This window comes from Cheilinus undulatus, linkage group 17 (genome assembly GCF_018320785.1).
Source record: "Cheilinus undulatus linkage group 17, ASM1832078v1, whole genome shotgun sequence".
Taxonomy (NCBI): Eukaryota; Metazoa; Chordata; class Actinopteri; order Labriformes; family Labridae; genus Cheilinus; species Cheilinus undulatus.
The window spans coordinates 35573339-35589777 of record NC_054881.1 but is presented as its reverse complement, the minus strand read 5'-3'; the positions used below and the strand labels follow the sequence as shown (position 1 = coordinate 35589777).

Sequence of the window (16439 nt, the reverse complement as noted above, 5' to 3'; positions counted from 1 at the left end):
ACTGTACCTCCACTGTCCAGCAAGTGGAAAACTGTGGAGGCATAGAACTGCCAGAAACATGTTATAAAAATTAAAATAAAGATTGATTTTCATCTAAAAAAGTGGCCTTGAATAATGAAAATAGTTTTATATGCTTTGAAACAAGGTAATTTAAATATGAATATAAAGTGTATGCCCATTCATGACGATTAAATGATGAAAAATGTACTGAAGAGAAAGCAAGCATCAGGACAAACACCAAACTTATCTATTCTCTAAGTCTCATACTCACACAGATATGACTGGACCCCTCAGCCTTCACACTGAGTTCAACTTTTCCATATTTCTGCCCATTTTTGGCAGCTTCCTGATACGCCCAAGACAGACCAGCGGCAGATCCCGGCTCTCAGACCACTAGACGTTGCACCTGTCAGGACAAAAAATCCATGTTTAAACTTTAAAGATAAAATTGAATTAAATGCCTTATTGACATTAGGGTATGGGTTAAGGTAAGGCTTTTCGGGTACCAAAAGTTAAGAAAAAAAAAAGGACCTATAAAACTAGATAACAGAACAATAATAAAGCAGAGTAAACAGTAAAAGGAAAACACTAGCAGAGGCAACATAGCTAAGGCTAAAGCTAACAAAGCTACCGTAGCTATGTTAGCTTCCCAGGTAATGTAGTTGAAGATTGTGCACCTTTTAAAATTAAGCAAATCAACCCATATTTTATTCACATAAAATATTTACGTAGCTAAAGCTAACGAAAATATGTTAGCTTATACGTCATTTGCTAACTAAAAACTGACTTATCTACATTAGCACTAGCTACACTTGCTAAAGCTCACATTGTTTTTTGTGTATGTTTCAAAATCACTACTTTAACTTCTACCCAAGTACATTTTGGGGAAATATTGTACTTCACTACATTTTAAAAGTATCATGTACTGTGGAATAAAATAAACAATAAAAGCTAAAATGAGAGAGTCCAAGCTTCCAGCCAACAACGTTAAACTGGCCAGTAGTTTGACTTTCACAACACGTAGCAGTCAGTAGGACACAGTGAGAGAATGATCCCACATTCCTAAACATCTGTGGCATTTTACTTTAGGGTGAGGCTCACTTTATTAACCAACCTGGCTGAAAAATAAATATTTTCCTGTAGCTTCTCCACATTAAGTAAAGATCATGTTTCGCGATGAAAGCCCTTTAAGCTAACATCAAATGACTTACATTTTTCATTTTTACTTGAGTAGATTTATAGCGCAGTACTTTTACTTCTACTTGTGTAAATTTTAACCTAAGTAACTGTACTTTTATGTGAGTATAATAATCTGGTACTTTTTCTACCCCTGTGTAAAACATACGTTGTTGTATATAAGTAGTGACCATTACATCATTCAAAAAAGTAAATGTTGCTGACGGAGCAAAAACCTTGTATCATTATTTTCTTTTCTTTTTTTTTAATAAATGCATGCTATTGGTCACCCTTTACACCTGTCGGTGGCTTTTAACACATTTTAAAGCTGTACAAATTGTCAAAATACCTTTCAGTATTAAATATTTGGAAAAAATTCTGCATTTTTTCAATCCCTGAAAAGTTGTTCTTTTAGAAATATGAGGTTTTGGCCCAACACCAGCGAGATTCAAATGTGAGGGATGCTTAAATAAGCCACGCTTATTTAGCCTTAAATCGGCCTTAATAAGCATGTTTTGATGCAAACAGGCTCACTGTGAGAAGACTGTTAAGAATCCTCCTCATCTAGAGCTGAACAGCATGTCCTAAGAAAATCTGCTAGATTCAAAAGATTCCACATGCAGTGTCCTGAGAAATGAAGCTCAGGGGACAAGGAAGAGGGAGATGACAAGGCACCAGTAGTGTTGGACTGGAAGATTTTCTAAATAAAAGTGCTAGATGCCATAATGTTAACGAGGTAAAATCTTATATCAAAAGCCTGAAGAATGAAGTAGATGCATTGTGGAGAGTAAGCATGCAATGCTGCGCTATGCTGCATGCTTGTAACATGCTTGCATCCTGTTGGGACTCAGTGTTTGTAGTGTATTGGCATGCTTATATTTGTAACTCATCATTACATTAATTAAGTACCTCTAAAGCTCATGGCATGCTACTTTTTCTGAGTTTTTTGCTTGAATACCATGATGTACAAATCTGGCCTGATGATGGCACCAAAGGCAGAATGCACTGCTGGTAGAACTCTAACCACATGCACTAACTGCCTCACTGCCCTCTAAAATAGGGGGTGTTAACGTGGTCCATGTCTATGCTTTGGTGATTTATTGTGTGGATCTTGTTATTTTAAGTTAAGAAGCATCTATGCTTTTCTCCCAATCAAAAATATCCAGATATTGAGTTTATGAGATTTCTCAGTCAATCAATTCAAACTCTGCTTCTATTCAATATGACTGCAGTAAGCAGTCGTATACACACCACAGCATAATCCTTAATAATTCATGCTGTAATGCTAATATAATACTACTAATATAATAATAATGTAAGCTATGTAGCAGACATGATTTTTTAAATGAGCTGTCCAAATGAATAATTTATTGCATGAAGCTGGTTAATAAATGTTTTAATAATCTGTCTGCTCTCAAAATCTATTAGTCTAAGTCAGAGGAACACAGCTCAATGATTTCATTATAGACTGATGCTGTTCACATTTTAGCTTTCAAAATATTTATACTAATGGTGTAGAATTAGCGCTTTCTGTTTGAATTTGCTGCTAGCTTAAAAGTTACACAGTTTAGATTTCCAGATTTTATCATTGATTTTTCCTATATTTTAGTGGCACAGGAGCATTGAATGAAAACCCTCGTCTCATAATCAAGAGTGATGCATTTTGTTTGAATTAAAACTCAAGAGATAAAAAACTTAAACCAAATTATTGTTGAATTTGGCAAAGAAATAAATCTTTGTTGAGAAAGCAACTTAAGTCCGGTAAACATACTGCATTAATGATTTTTAAATGTGTATAATATTTTTTGTTGTTGCCTTTTCACAACTCATCAAAAAACGTAGTCATGGAAACGTTTTGTTCGCCATGAAACAGGAAGTAGTCTCATCAGAGTTTTAAACACTGATAAAGCCATTAATCTTGACAGAGTGAATACAATGAGCCAAACAGCCTCATCATAAATAACATACAGAAGTATTGTTCCCTCAGCCACTGTTTTTGTTTTACAAAAACTTAAAATCTCTGTCCACTCAGAATAGGTTTAGTCTCAGGAAGTTTGTATGTTTAATACACAGCAACTTGCTTTAATAGGTAGAGATATCAAACCTTGCACTGCCTTGTCCTGTGAGTTTTGTTCACATGCAAAAAAAGTGAACAATAAAGTTACTAATGTTTGGATCAGATGAACCCCTTCAGTGGGCTTGATTCCCTCAGAAGAACCCCTCAGATTCTGCAGAATTTTCCAAAATTCATGTCGAACCTCTCTTTTTCTCATTCAAAAATTTCATGGTAAGATTCATGGCTTAAACAGTGTTGGAAGATTCTGAAAAAAAAAAAAAAAAAAAATCCTGTTTCATGGAAGCAGAAATCTCCCTGATTGACTTTTTTAAGGGCGCCTTGAGCTTAAACTGACTTGAACCCACTGACTGTTATTTGTGGGAAGCTGATAGCTTTTTTTCTATAAATGGGCTGTTTTGTCAGCTTTAATAAATGTTATGTAATCAGGTTTTGAAGGTCAGGTTTTTGACTTTTAACTTTTAGTACCCTAACCATTATCTTACCCCTTACCCTTACCCTAACCAGAAGTTAAGTCCGATTTTATTTTGAAAGTTTTAACATGTATAACTGTTCTGACAGATGCAGCGTCTCATCAGAGTGGTCTGCAAGGATGAGTGTCAGAAATTTGCAGTCTGCACTGTTTAAGGAGCAGTGTTGAAGTTGTTTAACATCACTGTGGTTCTAACTATAATCCCATTCCCCATACATCCCCTTAGTATGGTTGCTATATGAGTTGGCCTTATGTTTTGACATAGACACAGTTTAACACCACTAAACGGGCTTATGTCCAATAACTACAGTACTGTGCAGAAGTTTTAGGCATGTAGAGCACTAAAAGTTCTTCACAGATCCTGATGTTCCACAACCCTGGGCTGAAGAGAGAACAGAGGGTGGACAGAGTCAGTGTCAACACATGTGACATGTGTGTGTGTTGCTCAGCAGCCAAGGTTGAGCTTAACAGCATTTCTTTTGTCCGGGCCATTGCACCCCTGGTAACACACCCAGCAACCACCAACAGTTTTCAGGTGCTTAGAACACACACACGACAACCAGGGGGTTGTGGCAACCCTCCTACCTGCCCTAACAGTGCCCTAGGCTATGATTAAGAGCCACATCTACCCATAACTCCACCCTAAAGCTGTGGTTTTTGTTTTGTTTTCATCAGATTATTTTCCCATGCCCTTGGTAATGTACAAAGACATCCAGAGCATGATCTGGGTTGTGTCAATCCTTCTTCCTGGCCAATGGGACCCTCAGATGGGGGTACTCGCCATTACACGCCTTACTTCAGCCTCAAATTTTGGCCCAAACATGCCAAAAACTTCCGCACAGTACTGTAGTTCCAGGTTTTTTTAACACTAAAAACCTATCATAACTTTTAGCACTACTGTTCACCTTTATAATGCGTGAGTTTCATCATCTTACCACAGTTAGTTATGATTTTACGGCCGTTTGGGACAAAAAGAGATGTAAAACTGCACTTCGCAAGTTCTGGAGGAAACAGGAAGTTCGAGACGTTCTGGGCCACTCCTGATTGCTCAGTTGCTGTGATGTCACTTCTGTGACGTTGACTGATCACTGATTGGCTGGAAAAGTCACTCTGGTTCTACTGTGAGGGAAGCCATGATGGAAGCCATGATGGAAGCCGACCAAATGTGGTTCCTTGCCTCAAAGTGTGCTTAAAGGGACAATAAAGCATGTGATTAATGGCAATTAAAAAAAAGCACTAATTATGCCATCCATAACATTTGCCAGACCAGAAAGGATATACAATCCCTCCAGCACATTCTGGGTATTCCCTAAGGTCTCCCAGCCGGGCATACTTGGAAAACCTCCAAAGGGAGGAGTCCAGGAGGCATCCTGATCAGATGGCCGAACAACCTCAACTGGCTCCTTTTTTTTTTTTAAAGATTTATTTTTGGCCTTTATTTGATAGGACAGCGGATAGAGTCAGAAACAGGGGAGAGAGTGGGGAGAGACATGCAGGAAATAGTGCCACGGGCTGGATTTGAACCTGGGTTGCCTGCGTATATGGCATGTGCCTTAACCACTCGACTACCGGCGCGCCTCAACTGGCTCCTTTTGATTTGATTCTACTCTTAGTTCTCTCTGGAAGTCTGAACTCCTTAGCCTATCTCTAGGTGCTTAGCCCAGCCACCCTCCAGAGAAAACTCATTTCAGCCTCTGGTATCTGCGATCTCACCTATGGCATCATTACCCAGAGTTCATGACCATAGGTGAGGGTTGGTAGGAAGACTGACCGGTAAATCCAAAGCTTTACCTTCCAGCTCAAGTCCCTCTTTCCCGCAACTGTCCGGCACAACGTCCGCGAAACTGCTGATGCTGCACCAATCCGCCTATCCATCTCGCACTGCCTTTCTCGTGAACAAGACCCCAAGATACTTGAAATCCTTCACCTGAGGCAGAGACTCACTTGCCACCTGGAGGAGGCAATTCACCATTTTCCGGCGGAGAACCATGGCCTCGGACTTGCACTAATTATGGACTTTTAATAATTGCAATTAATGCATTATTGCTGACAGCCCTAATATGAATAAATGTCTGGTTTTGACAAAGGTTGTTTGAAGTGGGGTTTTGTGTTTAACCGATAAAAAAATGAAGACAAAAGATCCCACAGTAAAATGCAAACTAGTTAAGAGAGCTTTAGCCTAAAGCCAGTGTCCGTTGAAGAGATAATATCTGAAAAGGCGTAAAATTACCCTTCTTTAAAGACCTGTAATGCCGTCTCTATCTTCCTGAAACAGCAGGTAAATCAGGGACATGAGGGATGATATGGAGGGCAGGGAAAAAAAAAACTGACCCAGAACCTCTGGGCATGTCACACAGAAATTGAAATTAATTTGAGACTTTAATACGTCTCAGAGCCCATCATTTAACCCTCGTCATCATTTATGCTCTTTTCAATTATGACTAACTGTTATTAAAGTGAAAAATCTTCTCAGTAAATTCAATCAGAAAGTTTCCAAAAGAGAAGTTTACCAAAGATGTCATCACCCGGTCTTTTCTGGAGACAGCGTGGGCGTTTTAAAAGTCTGTGTGTGTTCCCACCTGATCTGATCAAGTGGGTTTGCAGCTGTGAAATTGATCCCTGTGGTGGATGCAGCGACAGGCCCGAGGAGCCGAATGAACAAGGAGGAATGGAAGACGACAGAGAGCGCTTTCTGTTTGTTCTGCCACTAAATAATACAACACGACGACAAGGCGGCAAACAAAAGCATCTGTGTAACAAGGACTGATACTAGTGACACCAAGTGCTTAAATTACAGATGAGAATTTTTTCTTGCATTTGAGGATATTTAAAACTCATGGGAGACAAACCAGTGAGGACTGAGGACTCTTTGACCAGCAAAGAAACTGGAAACTTGCTAGCTACAAACCAAATCTGCTCCCAAATGGACACAAATTTCTTTTTTTAATATTTGCCAGCGTAGAATATCTCCTAATTTTTATATTTTCAAGCTTAATTGTGTTGCTTCAGGCTGAAAAAACACAAGTGATTGCATCCAAACTCCCTGGATATGATTAAACATAAATGTGTAAAGTGGCAGCAGGGAGATTTAGCCCTGAATAATTAAGCTGTGTTATATTGCTGTAGGAATTATTCCGCCTTAAAATGCTCATTCCAGCCTGCATGTGTTTTTTAACATTCATGCATTGGAAAAAAAATTGAAGGGCCTGCGTACTGCTGAATATTTCATTTCGCTCTGCCTCTTTTTTTCCAAATATTCACAGGCTGAACGATGGCTTTAGCACCCAAAAAAAGAAGGATATGAATTTTTCAGGCTTTTTAAATAATTAAGTCCAAAGTGTTTGGGGCGGCAAAGCCCTGATAAACTAATCTGAGACGGAGGAGAACGAGGGAGAAAGGTCTGAGAGGGACATTAGGAATTTATTATTTTATCAGCAGCTATTTATTATTAACACAGAGAGATCCCATTAGCATTCATAGACAAAGGGACTCCTGGGAGGATGCCGTGTGGAGCTCAAGGTGATACATTAAAACAGAGAAGTTAAAGGAGAGAAAGTGTCCGCTTTAGCCGCTGATCTGCATGTCAGCCCACAGCTCTCTGGAGCGTTCTCTTTGTTGTCTTACAGTGGGGGTTTAACGGCAACTGTCAGATTCAGGACGGAATATGAATAGCAATAAAATTCAATTCAAAAACTACATAAGCCCTTGCATGTGCATATGAGGACATTACACCTGGGCTCTCCTACAACATAGTAATCTTTACTTCTGTCAGAATGTTTGAGTTAATTATCCAGATTTGGTCATTGTAAGCAGGAAGTAGTTCACCTGAAATGTTGGGCAATTTGCTGTTAATTTTTCCACCAAATTTCATGGCTATTTTGAGGAATTTACTTGGAAATTTTCAAGAATTGTCACTTAAGTTTTGTTGAGAGGTCTGGCTGAAGACCGTTCAACTAAGACGCCGTATATCTCAGACAGGAAGTGCTGTAATTTTCTTGCGGAAGGTATTTCCGTTTTTTTTTAAAATTCAACTTTAATTATAAACAAAGTCTGGCATTTACATTCATGAAATAACCACATTGCAAACATTGCAGACTAAAAATATTTCATAAATAAAACAGAGAAAAAGATCAGAAGTCTAATCTGGGGTTAAATGATGTATAGACCTGTTTTAGTAGTAGTAGCACGAACCAATGTAGCAAAGTTAGCTTTAGCAATGTGAGCTTTAACAAACATAGCTAGAGCAAATGTAGCATAATCAAAAGTAGATAAAATGTCAATGTAACTTACAAAGATGATTTTTAGCTAAGCTTTAACAGACAGCTAAAGAAAATGCAGCATAATGGAAAGTAGATAAAGTGTCAATGTACCTTACAAAGCTGCTTTTTGAGCTAAGCTTTAGCTACATTAGCTACATAGCTACATTATCTATACCTAAGCTAGCTTTAGCAATGTAGATACATACAGTACTGTGCAGAAGTTTTAGGCATGTAGAGCGCTAAAGGTTTTTCACAGGTCCTGATGTTGCACAACCCCGGGCTGAAGAGAGAAGGGTGGCCAGAGTCAGTGTCGACATGTGTGTGTGTTGCTCAGCAGCCAAGGTCGAGCTTAACAGCATTTCTTTTGTCTGGGCCGTTGCACCCCTGGTAATACGCCCAGCAACCACCAACAGTTTTCAGGTGCTTAGAACACACACACGACAACCAGGGGGTTGTGGCAACCCTCCTACCTGCCTTAACAGTACCCTAGGCTATGTTTAAGCGCCACGTCGACCCATAACTCTGCCCTATAGCTGTGATTTTAGTTTTGTTTTTTCAGATTATTTTCCCATGCCCTTGGTAATGCACAAGACATCCAGAGCATGACGTGGGTTGTGTCAATCCTCCTTCCCGCTGGATGGGGCCCTCAGGTGGGCATACTCGCCATTACACGCCTTACTTCAGCCTCAAATTTTGGCCCAAACATGCCTAAAACTTCTGTACAGCACTGTAGCTTACATTGCTGCTTTGTGATCTTAGCTTTAGCAACGTCAGCTATGTAGCTACGTTACCTATTCCAAAATTAGCTTTAGCAATGTGAGCATTAGCAAACATAGCTAAAGCTAACCTAGCTCTGTAGATATATAGCTTACATGGCTGCCTTGTGAGCTCAGCTTAAGCTACATTAGCTATGTAGCTATGTTAGCAATATAGCTCTGTTACCTACATAGATTAAGCAGCAAACGAGGTGCGTGAGCTACACTTCCCGTGTTAACGGAGGACAAACTTTTTCCTGTAAGCAGACTGTTTATTTTGCTTTACTAGGTGTTTATTTATTAGGTTTTACAGGTTTTGGCTTTCATCAAAAGTTTTACTAATTCATTTTAAGTATTTGGGGTTAATGGCCTCAAAATTTCAGGCGTGTTTTCATGGGAATGTGGGATATTTGGATGGTTTGGTTTTTCACTGGGATATGTTTATATATTTTGTAGTGTTTCAATGTTTTGGGGGATATTTACTTTAACAATTTTTGGGGCATTTTCATGGGAATTTGGGAAATTTGTTTGAAAAGACCTGCCCTTCCCAAATGCTTTCTATGGAAATTTCCCAAGATTAATATGGAATATTACACACGTGACTGTACACACACGTGGGTGCCTCCGGTTACTCCAGCTTCCTCCCACCACCAAAAACACACTCATTAGGTTAATAGATCCCTCTAAATTGGCCGTAGGTGTGAATGTGAGCATGCCTGGTTGTCTGTCTCTATGTCAGCCCTGCGATTGACTGGCGACCAGTCCAGGGTGTACCCCGCCTCTGGTCCAATGACAGCTGGGATAGGCTCCAGCACCCCCACGACCCTGAACAGGATAAACGGTATAGAAAATGGATAGATATTTCCATGCAGAAAATTAAAAATTAAACAGTCTATCCAGCATGTCAAGACCCCTCTCTGTGATTTTACTTGGGTTTCCACTTCTTGGCTGAGTTCCTGTTGTTCCTAAACGCTTCCACTTTCTAACAATATCACAAACTGCCTTATTCCAAAGGTGGCATCCATCATGTTACCGGCTACTAAGCTCTTCAGAACGACCCATTTTTTATCACAGATGTTTGAAAAGGGAGACTACATGTTTAGGTGCTTGATCTTGTACACCCGTGGCAACAGGTCTGAATAAAACACCTGTATTCAATAATTAACACGTGTGGCCAAATACTTTTGTCCATATAGGGTGTATTTCTTCCATAACAGTGAATTTGGAAATGAAATGAAACAAAAAGACATAAAAAGTCTGTTCAATTAATGCTATTAAAGGTTCATTAAGGCAGAGATTTGAGAGAAAACCTCACAGACAACATGAAAATATGTAGGAAAATGTCACATCAAGTTTGAGTGAATAGAGACAAGGTCGAATAAGGACACTGAATTTCATTAAAAATCATCTTTTGCTATTCTAATTCTGGCAGGCACTGAAGACACATTGAGAGATTTTGTTTAAGCTCTACTCTATGCATAAATAATCCCCTATTTTCATTTTGAATGTATAATTTCCAAAGACGTATAATCTGCTGACCTCTACTTTTAACCTGCGCCATGCAGGGGTGCAGGGGATTCTGGGTAATGTTAGTGGATATGCCCGGAGAGATGGAGCTCCTCTGTGGCCAAATACTCATCTCTTCTGTCACTCCAAAGAACCCCTTAACACTTCAAATTAATGGAAATAAGCCTAAATGAAGAATAATTGCCCCATATCAAAATTCAATTACTGTGAAACCTGATGAAGGGCTGATTGAAAATGAATAATATCGCTGATGGAGTTAAAAGGACTGAGAGGTAAAAATAAAGATCAAAAGAAGCATCTCAAAGAACATTTCAAAGTGGATTCTTCATTAAATACCAATAATTGTTCCTCCTAAATATCAGCTCTAAACTGTGCCTAATGAAATGAACTTTATAAGACAAAGACCTGTAAACAGATTATATACGGTTAAGATTTGATCTCATTAACAGTACACATTCAGTCTTTTTCAAAGAAAAAATGAAGTTATATTAATTAGAAAATGTGTCACAAAAGTTACAGAAGGTTTTAGACCTTAAAAGTTTAGTAAAAGCTTAACTACAATCTGCTCTCTCCCCAACGTTTTTCATTTTTGTTCATTTATTAATATTACTGTCATGTGTGTATCTTGAGGTTTCAAGGATCCTTGAATCCTTAAGATACTGTGCCTATAAAAGTAAGGTAAAATAGGTGACTGCGTAAATATTCACCCCCTTTAAAGCGACTGACCAGTTCAACAGAGGTCCAGCCAGCTGGCACTAGAAGTCTCACAATTAGTGAAATAGGGATCACCTGAGTGCAATGAAGTGTGATTGTAGTACAAAGACACCTGTGTTTGGAAGGTCCAGTCACTGGTTAATCAGTATTCATGGCTACCATTACATCATGAAGCCAAAAGCACACAAAGCAACTTGTGTGACTAGTGAGAGAGGCCGCCAAGACACGTGACAGCTCTGAAGGAGCTGCAAGCTTCAGCATCTAAGATTTATGGGAAAGCTTTATGGTAGAGTGGCAAAGAGAAAGCTACTATTGAAGAAAACTCAGACCAAAAGGCATTTAGGAGACTCCATGGTCAAGCAGAAGAAAGTTAATTGCTCTGATGCGACCAAAAATGGTGCTTTTTGGCCATCAGACAAGATGCTATGTTTAGCAGACACCAAACACACCATCCCTGCTGTGAAGCATGGCGGTGGCAGCATCATGCTGTGGGGATGCTTCTCAGAAGCTAGCCCTGGAAGGCTTGTAAAGGTAGAGGGGGAAATGAATCCTGGAGGACAATCTTATTCAGCCCAAAGAGAACCACAGCTTGGGAAAAGACTGATCTTCCAGTAGACAATGACTCGAAGCATACAGTGAAATCTAAACATAAATGGAGTGGCTGAGTCAAAGCCCAGACCTCAATCCAATAAAGAATTTGTGGCTGGACTTAGAAAGGGCTGTTCAATCCACCATGCAACCTGACAAACTCTGAGCAGTTCTGCGAAGAAGAATGGAGTACAATTTCAGTGTTTGGTTGTGCAAGCTTGATTGAGACCTATCCACACAGACTCAGTGCTGTGATTGCAGCCAAAGGTGCATCTACTAAATGCTGATTTGAAGGGGTGAATAATTATGCACTTACTTATTTTACATTACATATCCTATTTAATTGACATGAATTTGTAGAAATCTGTTTCCACTTTGACATTAAAGAGGTTTTTGTCATTCTTTTGGTCAAGTTACTGACCATGATTGATTTCTAAAACCAATAAAAGGGTAAAACATCCAAGGAGATGAGTACACTTGTTCATTCATATCATAACAACAAAACGTCACCTCTGAGCTTTGAAACTTTTTGCCTGCACTGTAGATGCTTTGAGTTGACAAAATTATCCAGTGTGCTACTTAGCATGCTTGCTACCAGCTATGATGAATGTGAGTATATGTATAACTTATAACCAAAGTACGGGGTCTGCCACACAAAGAAAGTAAAGTCTGGAAATAAAGAATCACAGGATTTGTAACAATGACATCACCCCTCTAGATGAAACTTTGTCTCAGTGCATTAAAATTATTCATTGATTTCTGGTAAATGCCTGATGCAGCTGTTACTCAGCAGATGCGTGACGTGTTTTTTGGCACCGCAGTAAGGATTTCCTCCTGGTGATGTTACTCACTGATTACAGTAACTGGGGCGACTCAGCTCAGGACTGTGATTCATTCTGTTTTATTGAACAACGGCTCCCTCTACTGGACTTTACCGGAACTTCACCAAGTTGTCAGCATACATGTATAATGCACACTGAATATGTACATCAGTGGCTGTACATTATGAGTGTTGCATCTCTGCCATCTACTGGACATATTTATAAAGTGATACAGTTTCATGGCAGTTACAATAGCAATAAAACAGTAAGAAATACTTGAAATTTGGGAGGAATTTCAATAAAGTTGTTGCATATAAAATCATGAAAATTCTTTCATTCCACTGCGTGTGTTTAAGACTCCAGAATAATAATATTCTAAGGAAAAAAAAGTGGCTATACTACAGGTGCATCTGAAACTGACCAGCCCAGGTCTGACCAGAACCCCACAGAGAATCTCTGGGGAAATGTAAAGAGGAAGATGAGAGGCACCAGACTCAACAATACAGATGAGCTGAAGGCTTCTATCAGAGCAACCTGGGCTCCACAACACCCCAGCAGTGCCACGAACTGACTGGCTCCATGCCATGTCACCTAGATGCATTAATTCATGCAAAAGGAGTTCCGACCAAGTACTGAGGGCACAAATGGGCATAATTTTACAGAAGGTCAACATTTCTCTGTTATGAATCCTTTTTTGGACTTGTGTTATGTGACATTCTGATATTTTTAAATAGTGTTTTTTATTTTTTATTTTAATGAGCTGTAAGCCAAAATCATCAAAATCTAAACAAAAAAGTCGTGAACAATTTCACTTTGAGATGAATCTAGAATATATGGAAATGCAACTTTCTGACTTTACACAGGAAAAAAATGAACTTTAACATGATATACTAATTTTTTAGATGCTTCTCTATGAGTTTTAAAGTGTAATTATAAGTTTAACCACTGTTTAGAAATATTGGACTGAAGACATAAGCGACAGGATGTGTCTAAAGTCATGGGAAAAGTCAGAGTTTGCTTGGGTTCAGTAAGGTAGGGCACAGAGGTAGAACAATAAATCATAGTGACTGCATGTAAAGAATGATTAATACATAGGAAATTACACAAAGAATTGTAGCGAAATGTCTAGATATTGAATTAAAGGGGACATATTGTGCAAAAATAATTTTTTCAGGCTTTTCTAACAAAAATATGTGCCCTGGCCTGTCCACAATCCCCTCAAGTACCAGAAAAATCCCCCCACCCCCCCTTTCTTTTTCCACCTCTCAGAAAACAGTGTGCTGAAACAAGCCATCCTCAGATTTTCCCCTGGTGATGTCATGTGGGGAGTTAGCCCCACCCCCAGGTTAAGTTGATCCTCCCTGCTCGGAAAAAAGCTCTTCTCCTGATCCTGCCAGCTGAGATGAGGAGCAGGAGAGGAGCCACATCCGTTTCCAGAGAGGGGCGTGGTCAGGGGCAGAGTCAGACAGCTCGGGGCAGCTCAGTAACATTTAAAGATGCAGACACAGAAACAGCTTGTTCTGAATGGGGATGAAACAGAGAGGTTTCAGACATGCAAAAATCCAATACTGGAGTGTTTTTTCCAGCAACAGACTCCACAGGCATGTTTTGGGGGCCTCTGAGACCAATATAAACTTGTCTTTACAGGGTAAAATATGTCCCCTTTAATGGAATGAAAGCAGCAGAGGAGAAACTGCTGCACGATGTGGTGATCCAAGCTCAATACGCGGTTTTCCCAGTCTACACATAAACACTTCAAATTGAGTTATTAAAATTCTCAATCTAGAGGGATTTAAAAAAACTTGGATTTTCAGTGACCTACAATGTGTGCAAAAGGCCAAATGTACATAAAACTTAAATGTTAAAAAACAATCGCCTATATGTGGCCTAGGCCTCGTGCTTTCTCTGCTTCTCCACCCTTTCACAATGTCTGCTTTCTGTCCATTCTTCTTCTGCTTAAGACAGTCCTGATTCAATTCTCTTTTCATTCAGTTTCCCTTCCTTAATTCTCTTGTGACACTCCACTGACCCTGAGAGCTGATAACCCTGACAGAGAGAGCTACAGAGATGTTACAGTCATCATAGCAGTCTTTCTATCCAAGTTTGTCCATACTCCTGGCAGCAGTGGCACCAAAGAGGTCTCTAAAATGACTCTGCTCTTTAGCACACATAATCCATACATTAGTCAGTTAATTCCTTTCAAAAGACAGACGTAAAGATGTGCCGTCCTACCAATCCCAGAACTCAATGTGCAAAATAGAGATAGCGTTCAGTCTCCATTTCCAGTGTTTTTATTTCCAAGGCTTTAACCCTCTGCCATTTTGAAGTGCATTCAATGATAACCATTTCTTCTTTTGTTATCCAAAATGACTTTTTCTCCTACAAATGATGTGAAAATCTTTGAAGATCCATCCATTCGGTTGAAAGCAGATAGACAAATTAAGAACAACATGAAAACGACTGCGTAGACCGACATCCTCCTCAAAACATACTGTAGGCCAACTACGTGTTTAAAGCATGAATTGTTGCATGCTTTAAACATGCCCCACGGATCACTACGGCGAGATGCTGCAAAATAAAATTCAAAAATAAAATTGGATTCAACTGCTGGCTAGGGTACATAAAAGTAAAAAACCTGACCTGCACAACTTAAATGCAATATATTTAATAAAGCCAAGTAAACAGTCTGCTTACAGGAAAAAAAGCCTGTTCGCCATGAAAACTAACATAGCTAACGTAGCTCAATCAAAAGAAGCTACGTAGGCTACATAGTTAGGTCAGTAACTTTGTTGTTGTATTTTGTGGTATCAACATATGGCTGTGTAAATTGCCATAGGTCACCTAAACTAGCCTCAAGGCACACCAGTGTGACTTGCCACATCATTTGTAAACCACTAGGTGTAGCAGCTATAGCTACATCTAAAGCTAACAAAGCTACATAAGCTATGTGGGTAATGTAGCAACATAACTAACATAGCTAAAGTTAAAGTAAACAAAGCTACATTAGATTATGTTAGGTTTGCTAAAGCTACACTCAAGTTGTAACGCGAACAGTAGCTTGCTTTAGCTTTGGCTAAAGCTAACATAGCTACATTGGCTTATGTGATAATGTTAATGATGTAGCTAGCAAAGCTATGTTAACTTCAGCTAAACTCAACAAATCTAAGGTGAGCCACTTTTCACATAACTACTTCTATGATGGGTTTTGATAATTTTATCCTAGATTAGACCTCAGACCGTTTTCCATCTATGAAATGCTGTTTAGACTGTAGTGGTAGCAATGCAGTTCAATCATGAATATGACTGCAAGACTTTGTTTTTTAATTACACTGAATATAGAACATTTCTGGAACGTTGTACCGGGAGATTACATACGTCCTGACAGATGTGGAGTCTCACAGTAGTGGTCTGCCAAAGAGGGCTTCTGAGATCTGAAGTCTGCAGCCAGTCCACTTGAGAGGTGAAATAACCACACTGCAAACATTAAAGACAAAACAACAGTTCATAAATAAAACAGAGAAAAAGATAAGCGGTCTAATCCAGGATTAAATTATGTATAGACCCGTTTTAGAAGTAGTTTCATGGACGGTGGCTTGCTTTAGCTGTTAGCCCCAGCTTGAGCTAACATAGCTACTCTAGCTACATAATAAAGTTCGCCAGAGTGAGTTAGCTTTAGCAACGTGAGAATTAGCAAATGTAGCTTAAGCTCACAAAGCTATGTTTATACTTTCATTCATAAATTAGTATTATAACAAGATATTCATATGTTAAACGTATGTTGAACAGTTTAAGGTCGCAGGGTTCATATGTGTGTCAAGGTTTAGTGGAGTTATTGTTTTCACATGTAAGTGTATCTAATACATTATGGTTGTATTCAACACTAAGACAACCCTAGATTTTACTATTTACAAATTTACCTCAATATAGAGTTATAGCTACATGACAAAGGGAATTTACCTGCATTGGGCTGATGTTACATCAATGTTACAACAGAAACGGACATGCGCTCATGCAAGTACCATAGCCCCGCCCTCTTTTGGTGACGTATGTGGC

The 16439-nt window shown here is 39.1% G+C and overlaps 1 long non-coding RNA gene across 1 annotated transcript; it reads right to left on the bottom strand.

The window, feature by feature from the left end:
* Positions 1-287: 287 nt before the first annotated feature.
* On the bottom strand, positions 288-16402 carry LOC121525622. The gene is made up of 3 exons (XR_005993236.1): positions 16344-16402; positions 15762-15860; positions 288-406 (listed from the first exon to the last, which is right to left on the bottom strand). It is a non-coding gene; the product is annotated as an uncharacterized LOC121525622 (long non-coding RNA).
* Positions 16403-16439: the final 37 nt, after the last annotated feature.